We start from the raw sequence: 25,813 nt of genomic DNA, 5'->3' as shown, positions 1-25,813 counted from the left end.
TTCCTTTGGAATTAAACATTCTTGAACTCTTTTCTGCTTTACTGATCTCTTTCATGCCACCACTTTGTTATAGTTTGGCTGTGTCCCCACCCAAATTTGTTTTGAATTGTAGCTCCTGTAATCCCTATGTATTGTGGGAGGGACCTGGTAGGGGGTAATTGAATCATTGGGGCAGATTTTTCCCATGCTGTTCTTGTGATAGTGATAAGTCTTATGAGATCTAATGGTTTTATAAAGGTCGGTTCCCCTGCACATGCTCTTGCCTGCCTCCATGTAAGACATGCCTTTCCTCCTCCTTTGACTTCCACCATGATTGTGGGGCCTCCCCAGTCATGTGGAGCTGTGAGTCCATTAACCCTGTTTTTCTTTATAAATTACCCAGTCTTGGGTAGTTCTTCATAGCAGTATAAAATGGACTAATACATCTTTGATAAAGCCTACTTTCACAATTGTGTATTGCATTTCTTTACACTGTTTGGAGATTCTGATTAAATTGTCCAGGTACTCTCCACATACACTCTACTGCTTAGGGCTTTGCCTCTCCTTCTCCAAAGGATAATATCTATTAATGTAGATGAATAAGAGAGAGCTATTGTAAAATCACATGGAGAGTATACAATCAGTGTATCTCAGTATTTTGATTATTTTATAATTTCATCACCCATATAAACAATCATTCCTTTTCAGATAAATTTCCTTTAAACAAGAAAAAAATAATCATGGCTATGTTTAAAAAGAAGCTTAAAATTTTCAGTGTTTATAATCCTGGGTTTTGGTTATTGTTAACATATAATAAATCACATTCTTCCAGGTGAGAAGGGCAGACATGAGCCAACATACTGAGATGATTCTGGAACCTTGTAGTCTCAAGTATGATGAGTATTGAATGTGGATTCCTCTATGTCTTAGCCCTTTCTTTGCTCAACTAGTTTATGACTTATTTTAAAAAATCAAGTACACTCTGTGCTTTATTTTAAACATAGAAACCTTTGTATATTCCAATTTGAATTGAAAAGTTTCCCGTTCAGATTTCTGAGGTTGCTTGAAATTATGGAAATGTTAATTTTTGATTATTTCAACGAATTGAAATTATTGATCAAGAACAAGGTATCTATTTCACTGCACTAAGAAAACATGTCGGATGATTTGACCAAAGCTTGAAAAGAATAGGTAGAGTGAAAGAGCCACAAAGATATACTATTCATTCAATTTAGTCTATTGTCCCCAGTTCTCTGAGTTAAGAAATAAAATATATATAGAGAAATATACAAGTGCAAAATAAGGCAAAGAAACACTATTTTTCTAAGTTACCAAATAGCAGAATCTTCAGTATACCTGAAGAGTCTCAACAGAATGGGACCTTACTTGAACACGAATTAATAAGATGTTGCAAGAATATTTCAGAATAAAAACACGCTGTGTTTAAACAACAACATCCAAGAGGCAGGCTCAGAGAAGATTGAGGACCAGACACAGACACAGGTGGGATGGAACAATCACTTATTTCCTGAATGTTCATAATGTAGGGGTATTTTTTCTGCTCAATGTGGCCTCGCAATTGAAACTGTGTAAACTCAATATTTATATTGATCCCTTTCTTGCAGTACTCACCTTCAACTTCCCTGTTTTCATCTGCAATAAACAACCTACACGTAATTATGTACAGCTATTTTCAGAAGGGATTTATAAATATAAAATATTTGGTTAGACTGCAGCTGCTTCACATTAGTGATGGGAAAGTATGTCATAGAATCCAAATGAATGTGCCCTGTGCCTCCATGGATCAGCCTTTGAAGGCCCCTTTGATAATTTTCTCCAGTACCTACAATATGATAAATTCTGCACAGTTTGCTTTAATGTATGGGGCATAAGCAAATGTATATAGACCCACATGTTCCCAAATAACAGGTAAAATAGTTTTTGATGAGGAAAATGTGTATGTTTTATTTTATGCAATATAGTTCTTTAATTCAAGTTTTATAGGGAACAAATAAAAAGATTGCATAAAAATATAGTACTCATACTTCTATGTTTATATCACTAATAGTGCAGATGATGGAGGAAATTTTTTATTTTTCCTGAATGAATGTAATAAAATACTATTAATTTTTGCTATAGCCTTCCTTTCTCTTCCCTCCTATCTTCTATCTATCCTTCCATCTGTCCTTCTTTCCTTCCTCCCTTCCTTCCTTCATCCTGTGTAACAGTTCCTGAATATCCACTGTATGCAAACCACTGCTCTAGTTGCTAGATTAAATAACACTGCTTAATTAAAATGATGTAATTTGTTAAATAAATGTTTAATTTAAATCCAGAAATCGTTTATCTTTCGGTTTCCATAGAGTGATTTTCTCAGAGATTCTCATACTAAACATCTTAGTCCCAGGGCCAGGTGGTTTCATGTGGAATATAAAGCTCTCATGCTCTGAAACATTGTTTATTAGAAAAATTGTTTCTTTATGCCAGTGGAATGACTTGTTAAGAGTGTAATTGTCCTTCCACAGACTACCACCCTTATTTTCTGCTTTTCCCCTAGAATTTACTGTTTCTCTTCTCTTGCTTCTGAGTTCTCAATAACTACAGCTTCAACATCAATCACTATGATGACTTTCCATCCTTGTAGAGGAAAACAAAGATGCGCTTAATTTGCATCCCAAATTGCCCCTGGCTTTTTCCACATTTGCAAATGGCTTTAATACTGCTACAGCAAATCACCCTCCCTGCCATTTTTCATTCACTAAATTGAGCAGTGTATGTGACAATTCTGAAGAAAATAGACTGGAATTGTAACAGGTCTAAAAATAAATATTTATTTTATTTTATTTTTTGTTTACCATGAGAACTCCTCTGCTGCCTTTAAATCTTGGTCAGTGGTAGCATGATTTCTCTGGTAGCCAAGGTTCAACTTCGTGTCATTTTTCTTGATTCAACTTGCCTAAGTCACAGAGTACCCAGATGTTTGGTTATCTCTACTCCTCCAAATATTTATAGTTCTGGCTAGTGACTCTTTATTCAATTTCTTGCATTAAGATCTTTAGCATTCAGATTTTTATTTCTGCTTATTTTACTTGTATCTAGAACTACCTTGTTCAGTATGGTGGACACTAACCACATTTGACTATTGATCAAATGAAGCTAGGAATGTAATAACTCTAATTTTATTTTCCTTAGGTATAGTTAATTTAGTTTAAATAGCCACTTAAGGAGAGTGGCTACTGTATTGAACAACAGATTATTAGAGAGAATAAAATTCTATGATTTTAAAATCAAGATTACTAAAATAAGTGAGATTTCTAGATGGAAACAAAAAAAAGTCCTTTTGATAAGTGAGATTGTAAAAACTGGCAAGATGTGGATTCTCTCTCCTGGAACAGGTTTAGGAAGAAAACAAGCACATCTTGGTCTTAAATCAGTTAAATCTGTACTGTCCAACACAGTAGCCCCTAACCACATGTGGCCATTGATATTTACATTAATTAAAGTCAAATAAAATTGTAAATACAGTTTGTCAGTCACAGTAGCTAGCTGCATTTGAGGCCCCATAGCCATGAGTGGCTAGGAGAGGGTAGGATGTTTCCATTACTGTGCAAAGTTAGTTCAGACATTTCTTGTCTAAAGTCCAACCGTCTTTGTTTCAGGTATGGACTGTTACCATAACCTTCTTGTTTGGAGCTCTCCTTGCAATATCTCCTCTTGAAATAAATTACAAAGCCAGATTATTTTTACTTAAGTACTGCTTGCTATAAACCAACACCAAAAAATATTTTAAAATATTCTGTTGACTAGGAAATTTTGTCATAACTTCTAACACCCAGTCTTCAAAGTTCTTCTTATTAGAACACTGTAAATGTCTTGAAATCTACAATTCTATGCTCTCCCAAGTGAATGTACTAATCAAGAACAAATGGGTACATCTGTGATTCATTTGAGACATGAGATTCATTCCAATATTCCATCATTTTCTCAAAGCATAGAAGACTTTCCACCTCACCGATCCTCACAAGGTTACCTCAATTCTGAGCCACATTTAACCCCTGTCTTCACAGGAATTCTCTGTGACCCCACTGCTTGCAGTCATCCCTATCTTTTCTTTCTCTCTGAACTTCTATAGCATGTCTGGGATAGAAAAAACCTGAGTGTGCGTCAACTCAAAATGGTTGGTAGTGTGTGTGTGGAGTGCAGTGTTGAGGGGAAGAGTGAGAGGGCTTGTAAGAAAGAGCAATAAAGACCGCTGGCAATCAAAGTAATCAGTAAAGGGAGGAAGTGTGCCAGATAAGCCAACCTTGTGCACTTGCCAATCTTGTCTTATTATAAACTTTTTATTTCAACTTGCCTTGGTCACAGGGTTCCTAGATGTTTGGTTAACTGTCATTTCTGGGTGTGTTTGTGCGAGCATTTCCAGTGAGATTAGAATTTAAATTGGTAGACTGAGCCAAGCAGATGGCCCTCGTTAGTATGGATGGGCATCATCCAATCCACTGAAGCCCTGAATAGAACCAAAAGGTGGATAATGAAAGAATTCACCCTCTCTCTGCCTGATCCATGAATTGGAACATTGGTCTTCTGGTCTCAGGCTGGGACTTACCTCCTTGGCACTCATAATTCTCATGTCTTTAGACTTGGACTGGAACTACTTCCTGGCTTTCCAGGGGCTCCAGGTTGCAGATAATGGAACATGGGACTTCTCAGCCTCCATAATCACATAAGTGAATTCCTATAATAAATCTTGTTATTTATATCTATATCTATATCATCTATCTCCTGTTGGTTCACTTTCTTGAGAGAACCCTAATATGCCTTCTCTTAGGTATTTGAATCTCCAGGTATTTATTCTTCTATCAACATTTATTAAGCTCCTATAGTGTACTAGAGACCATGTTGTAGAGGTGAAAGACAAGACCTTTCAATGAACACATTTATGTTGAAATAATGCACTGTACACTGTAGGTATAAGTCATGGTTTATTCCTATGGATTATCATGACGAAAAGAAAACCAGAAACTTAGACAAAAGGATCAGTGGAATATTCTTTAAGTTTATACATGACATCATTACATTCTAAAATAATATGGATCACATTAGAAAACTTACAAATCACATTTAGTTTATTTATAATTGCAAACATAGAATTTCTATGAAAATTATAGCGCAAGCAGTTAAATTTTAATTTCGGATAGTGAAAATTTTGTAGTTGAAATACATCTAAAATATTGTGCGGGGTATACTTATAATAAACAATTATTTGTTGTTTATATGCTATTGAAATTTACTTGGGCATCTTGAGTTTTCTTGTGTGTTGGTTTTTTGGCTAAATTTGGCCTTGTAAAAATTACAAAGAGTTCTGTTTCAGTGAGAACTCAAAAGAAGGCCGGGCACATTGGCTCACGCCTGTAATCCCAGTACTTTGGGAGGCCGAGGCAGGTGGATTGCTTGAGCCCGGGAGTTCGATACCAGCCTGAGCAACATGGTGAAATTCCATTTCTACCAAAAATACACACACACACACACACACACACACACACACACACACACACAAAGAAAATAGCCGGGCATGGTGGTGTGCACCTGTGGTCCCAGTTACATGGAAGGCTAAGGTCAGAGGATTTCTTGAGCCTAGAAAGATGAGGCTGCAGGGAGCCATGGTCGCGCCACCGCACTCCAACCTGGGCAAGAGAGTGAGGCCCTGTCTCAAAACAAACAAACAAATAAACAAACACACAAACAGAAAACTAAAAAGAAACCTAAGTGTGAGAAGTCCTAAACTTCAGCAATTTTTTTTTCTACCACATGCCATATAGTAAATACTTGGGATTCTGGGAGCCACAAACTCTCTGTTGCATATTATTATTAATTTTTAACAATCCTTTTGAAATGTAAAAATAATTCTTAGCAAGGGGCAACATGAAAACAGCATGTTGGCTGAATTTGACCCACCAATTTACACAGAGGAATGAGCCATATTTAAATAATTAATCGGTAAGTTTTTCAGTCTGATCCTCCAGGCTCTTAGCAGTCTGATGCCAGCTTAATGTCCCTGCCCACCAGCTGTCAGTTGAAAGCCTTCCATTCTGCTTACCTGTTCTTTGAATTCACCTTGCTTTTTTCTCTTGTTGGGTTTCTGTTTTCTGGGTACCTTACTTGTCCTGCTTTACTCTCTACTTCTTGCATTTTAAAATGTGACTCATTTTTCAAGGTTCAGCTCATGTGCAGCCTCTCTGGTGGATTCCCAAAGAGATCCTGGACATTGCACATTTTATTAATATGCTTTAATGGATTATAAATGGATTTAATGGATTATAAATTCTCCAAAAGCAATGAATGCATATTCCATGCCCTAGAACCTTACTTAGAACCTCGTACCTAGAACATTGCTATGTCCAGAAAAAATACTCATCAATATTTTTATTAAATCCAAGAACACAATTCTTACAGTTGTCTTGATGAATTATTTCCTTTCTTTTTTTTTCTGAGACAAGGTTTCACTCTGTTGCCCAGCTTTGAGTGCAGTGGGATGTGATCTCAGCTCACTGTAGCCTCAAACTCCTGAGCTCAAGAGATCCTCCCACCTTAACCTCCCAAGTAGCTGTGACTATAGTCACACACCAATACACCTGGCTAATTTTGTTTATTTTTTATACAGACAAGGAATCACTATGCTACCCAGTATGGTCTTGAACTACTGGACTCAAATGATCCTCCTACTTTGGCCTCCCAAAGTGCTGGGATTACAGGAATCAGCTGCTGTACCTGGACTGATAAATTATTTTTGTTTCAATCATTCTAATATAAAAATTAAATTTAAATAATTTGAATGTTCTTTACCCTGAATGTTTCAGCCTTAACTTCCTTCCTCTTTACTTCATTGACACATGTTAAAAATGATAAGGAGACCTGGATTGGAAATTTTCTCTTGCTGATATAAAATGATACATTCTGAAGTAAGAGTTCTATATCAAAAGAGTATATCGCTAAAAATCCAAATGTCATTGGATAAATATATAGCTTTCTTAAGATTTTCAGTAGCCGGGTGCGGTGGCTCAAGCCTGTAATCCCAGCACTTTGGGAGGCCAAGACGGGTGGATCACGAGGTCAGGAGATCGAGACCATCCTGGCTAACCCGGTGAAACCCCGTCTCTACTAAAAAAATACAAAAAAAAAACTAGCCAGGCGAGATGGCGGGCGCCTGTAGTCCCAGTTACTCCGGAGGCTGAGGCAGGAGAATGGCGTGAACCCGGGAGGCGGAGCTTGCAGTGAGCTAGATCTGGCCACTGCACTCCAGCCTGGGCGACAGAGCGAGACTCCGTCTCAATAAATAAATAAATAAATAAATAAATTAATTAATTAAAAAAAAAGATTTTCAGTAAAGGCACCTGAAGTAAATATCATGTTCATTTACTGACAACCTGATTTGTAGAAACTGCATTTACCTGGCTCAAAACCAACCAATTGCTCCCAGATTTTAAAGATTTCCAATAGTTCATCTCCAAATGTAAAAAAACCAAAACACACTTGGCATTAATGTAGCACTCACTGTAGGGTCATATTGGTCATTTATTTCATTTCTTTTTCATTCACTTAGAAGGCCCAGCATTGAGCTTTGCCTCATGTATTCAATAGCTGTTAAAGGGATCAGCTGCTAATCTGCTGCTTGAGTTTTCTAACCACCCTAATGAGAAATGTTAGGTCTAAATACCATCATGCTCATTGCTCACACAAGGATGCTCAGCTATTTTATTCAAAATACAACTCCATTCATCACTCTGAGCAGCGATGTACAGAGAGGAAAAGAAAAGTAAACCAGGCCTCAAGGAATCCATCCAAAATGAGGTAGATATTATAAGGGAGAGAAATCCCCAAATGAAATGAAATGAAATGTTATAGTTGACTTAGAATAGTCTTTAAAACCCATTAATTTTCTTGCATGTTTGATCCAAAGCATTATTTCCAGAGACTGACCCTGAAAGAATTGCTTAAGACCAGGACTCTTGTTCTGGCCTGGATCACACACTGTTGGACATCTATACGTAGTACACCACATTATACATAGCACTGACATGGGAAACCTGTGTGCATTTACTTTTCTAATACTTGTTCGTCTCTGGCATACTTTATATATATATGTATATATACACACACATATATAACATATATATTACATATATAACATACATACACACAAGTACACACACACAAAGTATATAAGGGTTGGATAGTATAATTGTGCAATAATGTTTTTGGTGAAAGTGGTGGCAAGTGGATTGCTTTGGCGACATGCTGGAATATGCTTCCATTGGCAGAAGTAAGGCTTTCAAAACTCGTTCTCATTTTTCTCTAGCAACTGGGAATATTAATAATTGAAGATGTGTTGGTATAAAAATAATTATAATAATCACAATGAAGTGGTGTTAATTATATCACAAGATATAAGACATATATATTATAAGATGTCATAAAATCTTTGAGATGATTGATACTTAAATGCGGCCCCCTGTGCCGCCCTGGGGCATCACTCTCACTGGGTTCTTGGCGGTGCTCGCTCTGCTCCACATGCTCAGCCCAGGCTCCTGCTCACCCGGAGTCGCGCCATGGGAGCGAGGACCTTGCCGCGGCACTAGACAAGGACAATGAGGAGGGGGAGCACATGAAGTCCCTGCGGAGAGGCTGGACTCTGGGCAGGAGACTTTGCGGGCGGGCGCAGCCTCCTCTGGAAGCCCTGGTCGCTGCCAGGTGCCTGCTGCGCCCTGCGAGCTCCGCGGCGGTGGAGCTAGGCCCGCGCTGCTGGCTCTGGGCCCCGCCTGTGCACCCTCTGCCCTTTGTCCTGCCCATGAGGCCCGGGCCTCAGCTGGCCCGGGGTTCCTGAAGTTAGCTGACGATGGGCTGTCGGCTGAGACTGGGTCGTGGGCCTTGTGCTCTGGCAGCCGCGTCACCGTCGCCGGGCCTTCCCGCGGTGCTGCTCGCAATTCGGGATGCCTGGGCTTGCGGTCTGCTGGGTCGCCTGGCGCTGCGAACCCCGTCACCTTCCATCGTGGCCACCACGCTGCCCGCTGGTCAGCCCTGGTCTGCAGCTTTTCTGGGACCCCTCTGGCCCCAAGAAGACGTAACTCACATCAGCTTGTGACACCAGGGCCCAGCTGTTGGTGAGCGAGCGCTGGCGCCGTGGCTCCTGGGCTCCCCTAACCCCGTGGCCCGTGCCGCCTGCACCTCTGCCAGGGCTGCGCTGCGCAAGTGGCTCCAGCCAGCCAGCCCTAGCCCACGAGCGGGACTTTGCTCTCCCCCAGATTATCGCCCTCTGCAGGGATACAGGGCTATGGAGGACACAGCGGACACCTTCCAAAGTTTGTGGAGACTCTTCCACCACGCCAAAAGTTTCACCATCAGCTGCAATGCCTACTGGGGCGCAGAGACCCCTCCGGCATGTGGACCAGGCAGTCTTTGCTGGGCACCCACAGCGCTCACCACCCCACGTGCAGACCCCTACTTCGTGTTCCTCCTCCTCCACGTTCCACATCCAAAGTTCTCTCGTCATTTCTAAGCAGGAGAAATCCAAAGAAACTGAAATTAGAAAGAGAGAGAGAGAGAGAGAGAGAGAGAGAGAGAGAGATACAGAGCCATGAGCGTATGGAAAGCATAAAACGCCCTAAAGCCAATAACAAATTTGTATTTCTTTTAAACATTCTGCACATCTCCAATGATGAATGATTTATTTATTTATTTATTTATTTATTTTTACCACTGTCAATTCGTAATTATTAACTTCTCCGGCATTAATGAATAGAAATTGAATCACATATGGGAGTAGAATTTTTATTGTATGAAGCTTTTCATATTTTAAAAAATAATTGTCCAATTTTTCTCCATGGATTAATAATTAATGGGAAATTTGCAACATTGCTGTGTTAATGTCTCCTGAGACAATTAGATGTGAATAATCTTTTATAAACAGAATTTCCTGGGTGGAATTGCTCATCTTTGGGAGCTCCATAAATAACCATGTCCCAAGAGAACTGTGAATTTGGGAACTGCAAGAACTGAGTCCTGACTCGTCCAGCCTGGAAGCTTTTGGGTGATCAATCACTCTTGCAGGTGACTTCACCGTCTTCTGTTGAAGGGCCAGTGAGAGCCTGGGGGTTTCAACCCGCAAGAGTCTTACCATTTTGGGGTTAGCATTAACAGTGAGGAACAGGCATACTTTTGTGATATTCTCCATATGTAATAAAATAGTTTCCAAAACAAAGCAAAGTGTGAGTGGTGACTATTGAGAGGACCCTTTCTATCTTTGCTGGATTCCCAGAGATTTCTGGGTTTCTTTTGGAGTCAGTAGTATTTCAATGTTAATTCTGAGCTCTTGACACCCACAATATGAGTTGCAGCCAGTGACTAGAGCTGCAGCTTGTTAAACTGATCACTGGTGGTGGAGCCTGTTTGTCCAGCTCACTTCTTAAAAGGTCGGCTTGGTCAGTGGTTAGTGCTTCCCTGCCAGAAATAAGCAGTTAGGAATCAAGTAAAGGAGTCAGCTAAAAGCATCATTACTCAGTAGTGAGGTCATAGCTAGATGGTTGTTGATCTCATTTTCTCTCTGCTGCTGATTTCAAGGCTTTATACCATGTTTTGATGTAACACAGAATGTATGCTATGAAGAACAAATAGTCTGTTAGTTTCTTGGAGCTATGCTCCATTATTGGAACTGGGGACAACAATTTGAAGGACATTATTACTTAGACAGTTTAATCTGCCTTTGACTAGAATAAACTTCAAGTTCCAAGGGCTAGGTTCAGTTGTTATGTAAATTTAGATTGTTGCTGTAAAATGTACCAAAAAAAAAAAAAAAAAAAAAAAAAAGACAGGACTCTTTAGATGAAATAAGAATTTAACTGTATTTGAACCCTGTTGAAGGCCAGACAAGTTTAGGCAAAATACCACAACTGAATATTCTGTGATGAGTCCCTTTAAATTCCAACATATCATCTATGTTGTTCAATATGACACACACACTGGAAAAGGTTGTGTATTCAGTAGTTGTTGAGTGTCGGCTTCTGTGTATGTCAGTTTATGTCAAGTTTGCTCATTGTGTTCATCAAATATCCCTTTCATGGATTTTATCTGTTGGTTCCGTCACTTATTGAAGGGAATGTTAAAATCTATATTGTAGATTAGCCTATTTTTCTTTTCGTTGTATCAGTTTCTGTAGTAAATAATTTGAAGGGATATTTTATATTTGTACATATTTAAAATTGGCATACTTTTCTAGTGACTGACATCATAAAATCTATTTTATGTCTAGCAATGTTTCTTGGCTTATGTCTGATCTATCAATAATAACATAGCAAGATGAGCTTTGTGCTGATTAGTGTTTGCAGGGCATGTTTTCCATTGTTTTGCTTTCAAAATGTCTGTATTCTTGTATTCAGATAAATTAATTAAAATGTAAAAAATAAATATATAGTATAAAAACATTAAAAAGTAAATATTCTAAAAATCCAGCCAGAGATGTTTCACTTTTAATTGAAGTGTTTAGGACCACAGCTCTCACACTTGTGTGCTAAGGTGCCCTGAGATACTGTGTTTAACTGACAGTGGCACCAGTGGATAGCTTGTGAGTATGTATATGTGCGTGTGTGTATTTGAGATGGGGGTCTCCCTCTGTCCCCCAGGCTGGAGTGCAGTGGTAAGTTCTAGGCCCACTGCAGCCTCTGCCTCCCTGAGTAGCTGGGACTACAGGCATGCACCACCACACCTGGCTAATTTTTGTATCTTTAGTAGAGATGGGGTTTTGCCATGTTGCCCAGGCTGTGTATTTTTGAGGGAAACAAAGCAGCATTTGCTGGAGACCTTAAGAACTACTAGCCTGAAGCAGTTCATAGTTTCAAAAGTAGTTAGAAGTACGTTTCTTTACCTTTAAGGTGGGTGTTGTTAATTACCACAATAAAAGCAAGTATTGTGCTAAAGTCAGTGTGGAATAGGAAATCAGGTCCAGTGGTTGAGATCCAGTCCGATTTTAAGATCTGAAAAGTTGTGCTGCATGTCCAACAGGCACACACATCGCATTAGCAAGTAATTGTGCTTTTGTAAGAATGAAACAAAAATACTGTATGTGTGTTTTTTGTTTGTTTGTTTGTTTATTTTTTTGAGACAGAGTCTTGCTCTGTTGCCCAGGTTGGAGTGCAGTGGCATGATCTCGGCTCACTGCAAGCTCCCCCTCCCGGGTTCACGCCATTCTCCTGCCTCAGCCTCCCGAGTAACTGGGACTACAGGCGCCCGCCGCTGTGCCCGGCTAATATTTTTGTATTTCAGTAGAGACGAGGTTTCACTGTGGTCTTAATCTCCTGACCTCGTGATCCACCTGCCTCGGCCTCCCAAAGTGCTGGGATTACAGGCGTGAGCCATTGTGCCCAGTGGTGTGTTATTTTTTATACGTACTTGCAAATCCATCGCCAAAATAAAAATAATGAACATATTCAGCAGGATAAAAGTTGCCCCTTGCACTTTCATAATCCCAAACTTTCTGTACCTTCCTACTTTACACCCTTCCTGGCCATCAACAATCTGTAACTATAAAATAGTTTGCCTCATCTAGACATTTACATAAACAAAGTATAGCATGGACCTGTTTTTGGAGGGGTCTGGCATCTTTCACATAGCATAATTATTTTGAGATTCTGCTATATTGCAGGCATCAATAGGTCATTAATTTTATTATTGAGTAGTATTCTATTGTGAGGTTAGGTCACAACTTATATATCCATTTGCCTGCTGATGGGTTTTTGCATTGCTTCCAGTTTTGGACTTATACAAATACATTTGCAATAAACATTCATGTACATAAGTTCTTATAAATTTGAGTAAATATTAGGAATGTAATAGCTAATAGGTTTAGGCTTAGTTTTAAGACACTGTCACAATGTTTGCCAAAATGGTTGTACCATTTTATATTTTTATCAGCAGTATATGAGAATTCCACACTCTTGCCAACATTTTGTATGGGCCTTCTTTTAAAATTTTAGATATTCTCGTGTTTACAATAGTATTTTATTATAGTTTCATAATGCCTAAAAGTATTTAGTGTCTCTTTATGTACTTGCATGCCATCTGTATATATTTGGTAAAGTGTATGTTCACATTTTTTTTTTGCTTCTTCCTTTTTTTTTTTCTTTTGCTTATTTTCTCATATTAAATTTTAATAGGTTTTTTATATGCTCTGGATTCAAATCCCTTATTAGATATGAGATTTGCAAGTATTTTCTCCTTGTCTGAGTTTTCTTTTTTGTTCTCATAACACTGTCTTTCAAATAGCAGATGCTCTTAATTTTGATGGGGCCCAATTTATTAATTGTTCTTGTGCATTGTGCTTTTCGGGCTTCATCTAAGAAATTTTTAATTAATTGAATATTACAAAGATTTTTTTCTGTATTTTCATCTAAAAGTTCATAGCTTGTAATACTTTATTTTATGTTTAAGTCAATGTTCCTATAAGTGACAGAGCTTTAACCCAAGTCACTGTCATGCATAGCTGGACCCAGGGGCTTATATGAAATCATCAAGAAATGTTCTTCTTTCTCTTGACAGTTTTCCTTGTGTTTTAACCTCATTTTCTGCCTCTGAAGATGACTTTCTTCTCTCTCTGTAGAGAGAAGTGCTACAAATAACCCACTTTACTTTGTCCTTGCACACCACAGTGGTAGAAAAAGCAAGAGTCCTTCCTGTTGATTCCGAAAGAAAAGTACTGAATCAGTTGCTATGATACAAGGGTAGAGTCTCTGGCCAGAGCTGGGCATCATGCTCACTTCCAGGGCTGGGGCTGGTAGGTTGTGTCAGACTCAATTGGTGCTCATTGAAATATTCCTCAAAGAAAAGAGGGGCTCAAGAGGAGAGTTCCTGAACACCCCACCAAAAAATGGCCACTACATACACACCTACAATTCCCTGCCATTTTATAAGCAACTGTTTGGGTGGAAAATGACTAGAAATTCAGTTGTCATTAACTTTCCTTTTTAATGTCAGTAGAATGAGCCATGCATTTCACATGTTGTGGGTTATGTCCATGATAGTCATTTCTGTATATTAGGTATCAATTTGGAGTATCATCTAGAGAAATACAGTATTTTGTGATGTTATCCTTCAATTAGTATTTTTAGGATAAAGAATTACAGGATGAAAGAAAAGTCTAGGATAGAAATAAAAGAATAGAGAAAATGGAAGCATGGATATACTGCAGAAAATGGCCAAACAGGAAAAGTACTTGTGAAGGTATTGAAGTACATAACTGATATCACATAGACCTCCAGGAAATTACAACTACTGTCATAAGAACAAACTATCCAAATAGTCTTTGCTGATACTGAGTCTTTTCTGCTTGCAAAAGAAGTAAGAATGGTAAGGAATTGGGACATTGTTCAGATAGGCCTCAATGTGTTTATTCATTTACCTGTTGATGGGGTTTGGGAGTATTAATGAAGGATGTTAATAAATAATAATGGGCATGTTAGGTAATCATCATTGATTTCTCCATTTGTTCTGAAGAAAATTTTGCCTACCTTCTTTTTTGTCAAGGGATTCGCTTTTTAATGTCATGTTTGATTCTATGGCTTACTAAATGTGTAATTGCCTATTCATGGATTCTGAAGAATTTTATAAAATGTATTTGCCAAACACTTTGAAAGCTTAGAACTTTTCCAAGAAAGAAGTTCTTTAGTGCTTTAGTGCTGCCCTGACAAATATGGTAGCCACAGCCATATGAATACTGAACACTTGAAATGTGGCTAGGCTGGACTGAGATGTGATGTCAGGGTACAATACACACCAGATTTTGAAGAGTTAGTAGGAAATGAAATTAAACATATCTAATTAATAACTTTTATATTGGTTAGATATTGAAATAATATTTTGTATATATTTTACATATAAATATACATTAGTGTGTATGTATATTAATATCTTCATATTAAATACTTATCAATTACAATTGGAAGAATGATGACTTTGTGGTGGAGAAATCTGGCACAAACTTGATCGTGTGCCTCCTGCTGTGATGTCCTAGGAAGAGCATAGCATTATTTCTGTGGTTTTCTTGTGAAAGATACATGACCTAAGTCTGGATGTGGAAAAACATCAGATGGAAAAAGGTGAACACATCCTTCAGAAGGAAATGCTTCTGCTCTTTAAAATTCTTAAGGTTGTGAAAAATAAGGCAAAACTGTTTGAAGATGAAGGAGCTTAAAAGACATGGCAATTAATGCAATGGGAAATCCTGGATTGGATCCCGGATTACAAACTTAAAATAAAAATGTATTTAGGGCACAACTGAGAACATTTGGATGACATTACAGCATCTGTTGATTGGACAGTAGTGCTGGGTGAATGTGGATATCCTGATATGGATGATTATATTCTGGTTATGAGAACCTCGTGTTAGTATCCTTGAGTAGGAGAGGCTACCAATAAAACGGCCATATGATGGCTGGTCTGTGGATACCAGTCAGCCGCTTTTCCCAGCTTCCTTGGCGTTTGCCCAGTGGGTTCATGGACAATGTGACGATGGTAGCAGGAGAAGATGCTACATGTTTCCAATAACATGAACTTCCCTGCACCAGTGCTGCCTACTGCCCAGATGAGTGCCCTAACTGCCAACAGTGAGCAATGCTGAGACCCTGGAAAGAGGAACTAACTTGCCTAGGCCAGACAGATTTCTGGTAACGTTGTAATAATATTCTTTCCCTTCCTTCATGGAAGTGGTAAAGAATTGCCCTCACTGGAATAGACGCATATTGGAATATGGACTCCCCTTCATATCCTTCTCATAGCATCAAATTATTTACATTTGCTGAGTTCTTATTCTCTGCTATCATACAATTACTACTGATGATGGAGCTTATTTTACAAAAAAAGAAGTGATGCCATGGGCTTCAGCCCGTATTTATTGGTCTTGTGACATCACACATCACCAACAGGAACATGACCTCATGAGAATCAGTTACTTCACCAACTGTGAGACCCTGAGGGGTGGGGTTTCTATCCTACAAGATGTGTTAGATGACCTCAACCAAAAACCCTTATACCCAGAATGCAAGGTTCCATGTAGCAAGGATCATTGTGATGGTGATGGAGATGATGATGATGGTGAGGATGGGGATGGTGAAGGTGGAGGTGATGATAATGAAGTGATAGTTATGTTGAGGATGATGATGGTGATGATGATGGTGAGAATGGTAAAGGTAAACATGGTGATGGTGAGAGTGGTGATGGTGATGATTGTGATGGTGATGATAAGGATGGTGATGGTGATGGTTGCGGTGATAATAGTGATAGTTATGGTGAGGATAATGGTGATGATGAGGAGGATGATGGTGAGAATGGTGAGGGTGAGAATGGTGATGGTGATAATGATAATGATGGTAATGATGATAACGATGATGATTATGAGGATGGGGAGGGTAACACTAATTATTATGGTGAGGATGGTGATGGTGAAGGTGGTGATGATAGTGATAGTTATGGTGAAGATGCTGGTGCTGATGATGGTGAGAATGGTGAGGGTGAGAATGGTGATGGTGATGATAGTGATGGTGATTGTAAGGGTGGTGATGGTGATGATGGTGATGATGATAATGGTGCTGACTGGGCCATGAAGTAATGGAAGCAGAAAAGTGGCAGTTTCTAGGAATTATAGAGCCAGCTGGGAAATGCAAGGCAACCGTGGTTGGGGGTGGAAGATGTAGGGACCCTGCCTCATTTCTAGACATCTGAGGGAAGAGCAACCCTCACAGGGGTTCCAGGAACCCCTCCACCCAGCATTCCCTTCTCACCATCAGCATTGAGCTTTTCGGGTGCAGAGAAGAGTCTTCTATTCATTTTACTCTGCGGGAAGGGAAAAGGAGGAGTGCTATTTATGAACCCAGTATAACACAATAGGGTCTCATCTAATGTTTGTTGGAAGAATTTTCAACTGAGGAGAGCAGGTCTCACAGAAGTCAGGTAACTTTATCTTCAGTAGCATCCAGTTGTGATTTATTGAGCAGTTACTATGGGCCAGGCAACATGCTGGGTGGTTCCTTATATGTTATCTCATGAAATCCTTACAGCAATGCAAGAAGTCAGGCATAACTACCCCATTATAAAAATTGCGGTAAAATAAACATAACATAGAATTTACTGTCTAACTATGTTTATGTGTACATTTCAGTGACATTAAGTACATTCACAAACCAATTTCCAGAATGCTTTTCATGTTGCAAAACTACAACCCTGTAACTCATTAAAAAACAACTGCTCATTCACCACCCTCCCCAGGACCTGGTAGCCAGGCTTCTCCTGTCTGTCTGTATGGATTTGACTACTCTAGGTACCTTGGAAAGGTGGAATAATAGAGCATTTGTCTTTTTCATCTGGCTTATTTTGCTCAGCCTAATGTCCTCAAGGCTCATTCTTGATGCAGCAGGTGTCAGAATCTCCTTCCTTTTCGAGGCTGAACAATATTCCACTCTATGCATAGACAGCATTTTGTTGATCCATCTATCCATCCATGGACACTTGTGTTGCTTCCACCTTTTGGTTATTGTGAATGATACTGCTCTGAACATGATTGTGCAAATATCTCTTCCAGGCTAGCCACATTATACAGAGGAGCATAGAGAGATTCTGGGAGGACGGATGACCTGCCCGGGGCCCTTGGTGAGGTTCTAGTGGAGGATCTCCTAGACCCCACAGGCAGAACTCCTCTCCTTACCCCACTGCCTTTCTTAGTACCTGCCTCCTGTCCCACCACACAGTGCCCACTCCCTTGTACGACTTGCTAAGGCCTCTTGATCCCTGAAAGTTCAGGGACAGGAACTGGTGGGCACAACCACAGTCACCCACTTCTCTGTTCCCTACTGCAGATTCTGTACCAAACAATACACGACAATGACCTGCTTTCCACTCTTTCACCAGATGTGGATGAGGTGCCTACTACATGCCAGGCATGTGTGGGCACTGGACGGAGACCCCTGGGAAATGAGAAGATGTGAGCTCCTCAAGGCCAGGGGTATCCCTTTCACTTGCTGCTGCCCTGTGAGGGACAAAGGGGAACCCTGAAGGATTGGAGAAGTGCACGAGTGACCTAGCTCAGATGATGATATCACAGTAGCCCTGTTTATGATCACCTATCATATGCCAGGCATTGTGCAAATTACTTTGCACACATTACCTGCTGTGAAACTTAGAGATAACTGTTATATCTCCTATGTTACAGGGGAGAAAACTGATGCCCAGAGAGGTGAACCAGGCTTTCCCAGGTCTTGCAGCTAGTCTCTGGGATGTGAATACACGTGGTCTGACTCAGTGATCCCCTCATCCTCTTGGTTTTTGCCCTTGCAGCCCTCTAGCCTGTCCCCAGGGCCCTGCACCCTTGGTCACTGCCAAGATGACCTGGACATGGGCTCAAGCAAAGGCAGCAGCCCCAGCGCATCTCCATTTGATAGGGAGGTACCCCAGACCCTCCCTAAACACAGGAGCCCTGGGCTGCAGGTGGTGCAGGTGTTGGCTGAACCACAATGCATCCATTTTGGAGGATGCACCCTAGGACGAGCAGCAGCAGGAGGTCTCCCTGCCCAACAACTTGTAGTGGTACCTGAGAACAAAGGAATAGGAGAAGGAGGCTTTGGACACAGGTGTGGAGAAGCCCAAGGAGGAAGAAGAAGACTTTGCTGCTGGATGGTCTTAAGAACCCCCTCCCAGAAAAGGAACTTTGGGCCTCATATGCAGGGCTGAGGTGAAAGTGCTCCCTATTTTCTAGCCTGGAACTACTGCAAACCTCAGTGTGACATCACAGGATCTCATTTCCCTATTTGCAAAATGGGATTATATGGGGGTTCCAATAAGACACTGGACCCGAGAGCAGTTTGAGAATTGTAAAGAAAGGTACAGTGAGGGGATAATTATTATCAATGGACCATTGCTCGTCCAATAGGTAGTGTTCTTTAGCAAATATCTGAAGGTAAAATATGATTTGTTGAGGAGGTTTGCAGCAGCTGAGGCCTTCAAGAGCCTTTTCTGTCTCCCTTCAAAGCTGGTCTCTGACAGGGACCTTCTTGGTGCTACCCCTGGGCCCCTCATTCTTTGTGCAGGCTTCTCAGGGTTCTTACTTCTCTTGCATCTTGTGGTTCCCCTGGTGGATGGCGTGCTCCATCTTCACTCAGAGATAACTGCATGTCCTCCAGGACCAAGTCCCTCGTGCGGCACCCACTGCTCTCTCACCAGGATTCAAAACCTTCTGTGACTGACCTCTGCTGACCTCCCAACTTTATCCCTCTCATTCTTTCTGCTCCTCCAGTTCCATGCCTGTGCTGCTCAATCCTGTGGCTTACACTCTCACCCAAGCTGTTCTCCTCCATCAGGATGTCCTTGGCTCCCGTGTCTGCTGGGCAAATTTGTGCTCATCCTTCCAAATCCTGCACAGATATCCTCCTCTGAAAGCTCTTCCTGAGGTCACAGCCTCCTGGAACAAGGTAGTCCTTGCTTCTCTGCTGCCTCTGGGTTTTGTGCCTTTATCACTTTGCTGTGGCTGCCTGCCTCCTGCTGAAGGGAGGCACTTTGGCTTTACTCACCTCAGTATCTCCTGGGTCCAGCTGGGTCTCTAGCCTGACCCAGAATTGGTGGTCATCCAGGGTATAGAGAACTCACAAGGACCCAGGAATGTTTTGCAAATAATACCACCCTCCCACACTTCTCCAATGTTTACTTTCTAAGCTCTTTTACTCTTTGACATTCAAATTTCTAAACGGCCTGTATGTATTTACAAAGCCTGGGAAAATGCCTTCAGTGGACACACACACCCCACTGGCAGAATGTATTTGCATTGACTAGGATTATGGATGAAATTCAGCTTCCTGGCAAATGAATCACTTGCCATTGGCTGAGCATCTGCTAAGTGCCAGATACTAAGCTGTGATCTCTATAAAGAGACATGAACTACTGACTCAGTCCTTGACCCCAAAGAGCTCAGAATCTAGTGAGCTTGATTGCTTGTAAGTTAGAGATAGTTCAGAGCAGAAGCTCAGGAAGGAGAAGAGAAGTAAAGTGGACACACTAGAGGCAGTGACAGCCACACAGCCGTCTGGGCACACTGAGTGACGCAAATAGCTTAGGTTGCTTTGGCAGCCCATGAAGGTATCATGGTTTCCTATTGCAGCATCTCAGTGATGATTTTGTTATGCTGATCTCTGCAAAGCCCCTCTGTGCATCAGTCCAGGATGGTGGCAGCCATGCTGTGGAGAAAAGGGCAGTGACCAGGACTACAGGCTCAGAGCTGGCACCCTGGTCCACCTGAGAATGGGAGCCCTTCATATGTTCTCTGCCTCTGTGTTCAGGCTGGGGGTCCTGGCCTAGGAAGGGAGATACCCCCCATGCTGGGTCAAAAGGACACAACCCCGGGAAGACACTCCCTCTTCTTTCTGGGTCATTTCTGTCTCTGCAGTGAATGGTGCCATCAGGCACATCCTCTCTGCTGGTGTTTCAGAGGACAGGTGTTTCTGCTCATGGCCTGAGTCTTCAGATGAGGGGAGAAGTAGCACACTCCTGTTCTCTGCTGACTAAGGCAGAGAGGCCTGTCACCCCATCAGAATGAATGCCAGAACAATGGCTAAAATAAAATTGTTTCCAACATTCAAAGGGACCACCTTCATTCATCTACAAATACTTTTCCTTTTCTTTTCTTTTGAGTCTTGCCCTATTGCATAGGCTGGAGTGCAATGGCATGATCTTGGCTCACTGCAACCTCCGCCTCCTGGGTTCAAGTGATTCTCCTGCCTCAGCCTCTTGAGTAGTTGGGACTACAGGCACCCAGCACCACATCTGGCTAATTTTTGTATTTTTGGTAGAGACAAGGTTTCACCATATTAGCCAGACTGGTCTCAAACTCCTGACCTTGTGATCCACCCACATTGACCTCCCAAAGTGCTGAGATTACAGGCGTGAGCCACCATGCCTGGCACAATTTTTTTTCTATAAAACCAACTATTCCACTCAAAGTAAGGTAAATGATGCATCATGCCCAGCTGGCAACATGGGCCCTATCTAGAAAGCGAGTGCCCACCACCATGGTACAGTGCTGTGCAGTGCCTGTGTGGTGCTGAATCTTGGGAGTAGCTCCCATCCTCTGAACCACAACTACAGGGACCTTAGACATAAGCAAGAACCTCTGGTGACCAGGCCTGTCGGCAAGGAGATGCTAACTCTGTCCTGGGGTTCTGCAGGGAGGTCAGGCCAGTGGAGAGGTGCTGAGACCCATGTGTGGTCTCTCCCACTCCCGCCCATGCTGTGTAATGGGGGCGACCACACACCCAATCTGCCTGGGAGGGTCCTAGTGCACCCATTGCCTCGCTGAGTTATGAGTGGTGCTGCCTCTCACATCTCACCAGTATCTCATTTGAAGGACAAATTATGTCTTCCCCTTCCCCACCCTGTGGACCTCCGTTTCCTCATGTGCAGGTGGGGGATGATATGCTTACATGGTTATACACCGGGGGTATCGATGGGCTCCATCTGTCAATGCCCTGCATCCAGCGACCACCTGGAGCACACCTGCAGTTCACAAGCTGGGCTTCCTGCTGCAGTGAGGGGAGCAAGCACTGCCTGGAGCCAGGGAGCATCTCTGAAGGAGGTGTTGGAAAGGACCTGTTCCAGAATTTGGGCTTGTATTGGGGGCTTGAGGGAGGGTTGAAGGAAGCCTTTGCTCCAGATTGGATGCTGTCAGAGGCAGGGTGGATTCTATCACCTGGCATCTTACTCAATCTTACCTAGAAGGAAAGAAGACAAGACCAACGCTAAGTGCAATTGACAAAGAGGTTGTGGTCATGACACAGACACGGTGGGGGGGTGGGGAGTAAGGTCATTTTTGTCCATGTTTTGCGTAAGTTGAGCCATGATAGTTACCAAGTGACCTTGCTTTGTCTTGACCCCTCATGGTCACAGAGCGACCTTGTCTGATGCTGACAACATGTGCAGTTCAACAGGAGAACACCTAACCTGGCCAGCAGCAGCTGCTGTCCTCCCGAGGCCTCACTGCTCCTCCACTGGAGACGACTGCTGACCATGGGAGGTGTGGAGTGGGAGGGGAATGTGCTGTGGGTTTTGTTTGCAGAGCAGGGGAAGGGGACTCTGATGCCTTCAGCTCTGGCCATCCTGAGTGCTGTGATCTGCCTCCCCTGCTTCCTACACCTCCCGCAATCCCGCCACGCTGCTGCAGTTACTGCCAACTCACAGTGCCTTCTAAGGGCCCCAGCGTCTCTGGGGCACCCCTTCTCCCTTGGGAGGGAAGCAAGGTGCTCATGAAGGTCTCACGTGGAGGATGCTGAAAGGCTGTGGAGAGGCCTTCTTGAGTGTCAAAGTCTGGGATTCCAGCTTCAGCCTCAGGCTGCAAGTGCGTGTGCTGAAGTGACAGTTTCTGCTCTCATTCTCTCTCCTGTCTGGTCAGAGAAAGTTAGGGAGTGTCCACTCTCTGGGGGAGGCAAAGTCTCTGGAGAGGTGGCTTTTCCCTGAAGTGGGAAAGGCTGGGCATGGGAAAGCAGGGGTCTGGGCTCTGCCTACTGCTTGCTGAGAGCTTGGGCACAACGCTGCCCTCCCTGGGCTCCTGTTCCTTTTCTCTGTATGATTAGGTGGAGGTGGATGGAATTCTGCTTCTACTCCCAGTCCTTGGGCACCATATCAGGTACTCTCACAATTATGAACCCATCTGGTCCTCGAAACATGCCCTGGAGATGGATCTGTCAACCCCACATTGCAAATGTTTGTTCTAAATCCCATACTCTGGAGTCAGAAAGAGCTGGATTTGGCCTCAGCCACTGACAGTTGCTTGCTGTGTGACTTTGGACAAGTCACTGCCCTTCTCTGAGCCTCACAACACACATTTACATAGGGGAAGAATAATACGTGCCTCTTGGGCTGTTGTGAAGCAGAGCTAATGGGTACATTGCCTCAGGCACATTGCAGGTGCTCAAAGTGTTGGTCTTTCCTTCTCTTTCTAGGTCTCCATTTCCTCATCTATGCAGCAGGGAGCAGCTCAGTCCTGATTATAAATAAGACAATAGGTGAATGCACTCAGTAAGCCCAGGGGTGGAGATGCATGGAGAAGCTTCTTGCAAGGGTGAAGAATGTGTTCTCTGAGCCCTGTGCTGAGGGGCAGGTGAGAAGACAGCAAGCCCAGAGACTGAGACCTACAAAATGCCCCCTGCAAAGCGGGAGGAGGAGCAGTGTTCTCAGCAAGCAGAGGCAGCATCCTCAGTGCTTGCAGGAGGAGCAGGACTGCTTGTGCTTGCTCAGGTGGGTGACAGACAAGGTTCTTAGGCATCTGCTGGGTGTCAGGTGCTGCACAAGCATCATCTCCTTGAATTTAATCTTTCCATCATCCTTTAGAGGTGGACATTACAGGGGCAAAGTGGGATTGAAACACAGGTCCCCTGAGCCTGTGCATTTTCTACAAGGCAACTTGGTTCACATGCAATAATAGGATCCAAAAATGCACCTGCTATGCTGTGCACACCTGATTTCATAACATCCTCACAACCTGCAAGGTTGGTATGTTGTCCCCATTTTATGGATGAGGAAACTGAGGCTCAGAGAGGCTGAATAATTTGCTTATCTTTCCAGAGAACTAAAGGGAAGAGAGTTGCTATAGCTGTGGGGCCTTCTATTCCTGGCAGGAAGTGCCCAGTGCCCCAGGCCATTCTGACCCTAGTGCAGACAGGAGAAAAGGCACATCAACAAATCCAGCAGCAAGGTTCTACTGAAGGCCTCCCTGGCCTTTCCTTGTGCTAGTGCTGAGGGAGAAACAGCCTTGCTCCTGCACCTCCCATGGCTCCCTGCTGCCCCCAGGATAAAGGTCAGAGTCCTCAGGTCTGTGTTTGAGACCCTCTATGGTCTGGTCTCACCTGCATTTCCAGCCAAATCCTCCACCACAGTCCCCAGGGCAGCAGCCATGGCCACCTGATCCATCCTGCCATCCTGCCTTGGCTCAGGCTGTTCCCTCTGCCTGATGCCCTCCGTCCCTTCTCTCTCATGCCTCAAGGCCTGGTGCAAATGCTTCCTATACTCTAGAGCCTGAACTCGTCCTGCTTCCACTGCCAGGGCAGAATCCATTCCTCTCTACCCTCTTCTCTGAGTCCCTCTCACACTGTGTGCTCAGGTGTGTCCCCAGCAGCTCTTGAGCGACCAGCTGTGTGAGAGCTGTCTCCACACCTGGCCTAAGAAGTTTTTCAAGGACAGTGGCATCTTTCTCTCCGTATTTCCATCCCCAGGACTTAGCAAATGCAAACAATGGTAGTGCTGCTGGAACAGAAGAGAATAAAACTGAATTGAACTGTAGCAGATGCCCAGGCTGAAGGCTTGCTGGCCCAGGGGCACAGATGACTACCCCAGGGGTAAGGAGCACTGGCTTTGGAATCATCCCTGGGTTCAAGACTGGACTTCTCCACTGGCCAGCTCTGCAACTTTGGCCAAGAGACTTAGCCTCTCTGTTTCTCAATTTCCTTAGCAATAAACCAGGTTGGTAATATCAACCTAGTAGGTACGTGGTGAAGATTGGATGAGTCCATGCTTATAGAGGGTGCAGTGCATGCCTGGCACTTGGTGAGCCCTCAGGAAATGGTAGGGATCACTATTAGTTTTATTTGCAGAGATGGTATGTACAGTGTATAGACATCAGGAGCTGGTATAAACTTGGAGTGGTCCAAGTCTGCAAGGAGTATACCATCCAAGAACTTGGATAATCCAGGTGCAATATCATCAGTACTTTCCAATTGCACAGCAATGGACTTGGCTGGGCTAGTGGCATCAGAGTATCCTGGGAAGCTTTAGAAATCCAGCATCCTAGAATCCCTCTCACAGAGTCTGGGATGGTCTAGATTTTGCATAAGCAAGCCCCGTGACTCTGAAGTACAGAAAGGCTTAGCTGTTTGTTTATCCAAATGGGTTTTCAAGGTTTGGAATCACTGGAAGGCAACTCAGAGGAGATAAGCCTTGCAGACCAGGATTTATTTATTTATTTATTTATTTATTTTGAGGTGACAGATTTATTAATTAGTTTTATTTAATCATTTAACAATATAAACATAACAAAACATCACATTGTACCCTATAAATATATACAATTATTTTTTCAATTAAAATAAAATTTAAATTTTTAAAAAAAGAAATGAAAGAGGAGACATTACTACCAACCTTATAGAAATAAATGCTATGAACAACTATTTGCTAATAAACTAGATACTTGAGATGAAAAACAAGTTTCTAGAAAGATGCAAAACTACTGAAACTGAGTCTAAGAGAAATAGGACATCTACATAAATCTATAGGAAGCAAAGAGATTGAATTAATAAACTAAAAACTACCCACAAAGAAAACCCTAGGCCCTTCACCACTGATTCTACCAAACATTTGAAGAAGAATTAATATCAATTCTTCACAAAGGTTTCCAAAAAATAGAAGAGGGAACACTGCCCAACTCATTCCATAAGACTAGTATTACCCTGATACCAAACCTAGGCAAAGACATCACAAGAAAACTACAGCCCAGTATCTTTTTACCAATACAGATGCAAAAACCCGCAAATCAATACTAGCAAATGGGATCCAGTAATATATAAAAAGAAGTACGTACCATGAAAAATGATATTTATCACAGGATAAATGCAAGATTGGTTTTACATCCCCAAATCAATTTTTTAAAATTATTATTATTATTATTATTATACTATAAGTTCTAGGGTACATGTGCATAACGTGCAGGTTTGTTACATATGTATACTTGTGCCATGTTGCTGTGCTGCACCCATCAACTCGTCAGCAC

Source organism: Theropithecus gelada, chromosome 10, assembly GCF_003255815.1.
Source record: "Theropithecus gelada isolate Dixy chromosome 10, Tgel_1.0, whole genome shotgun sequence".
Classification (NCBI taxonomy): Eukaryota; Metazoa; Chordata; class Mammalia; order Primates; family Cercopithecidae; genus Theropithecus; species Theropithecus gelada.
The sequence above is the reverse complement of the archived record's forward strand: the minus strand, read 5'-3'. Positions refer to the sequence as shown.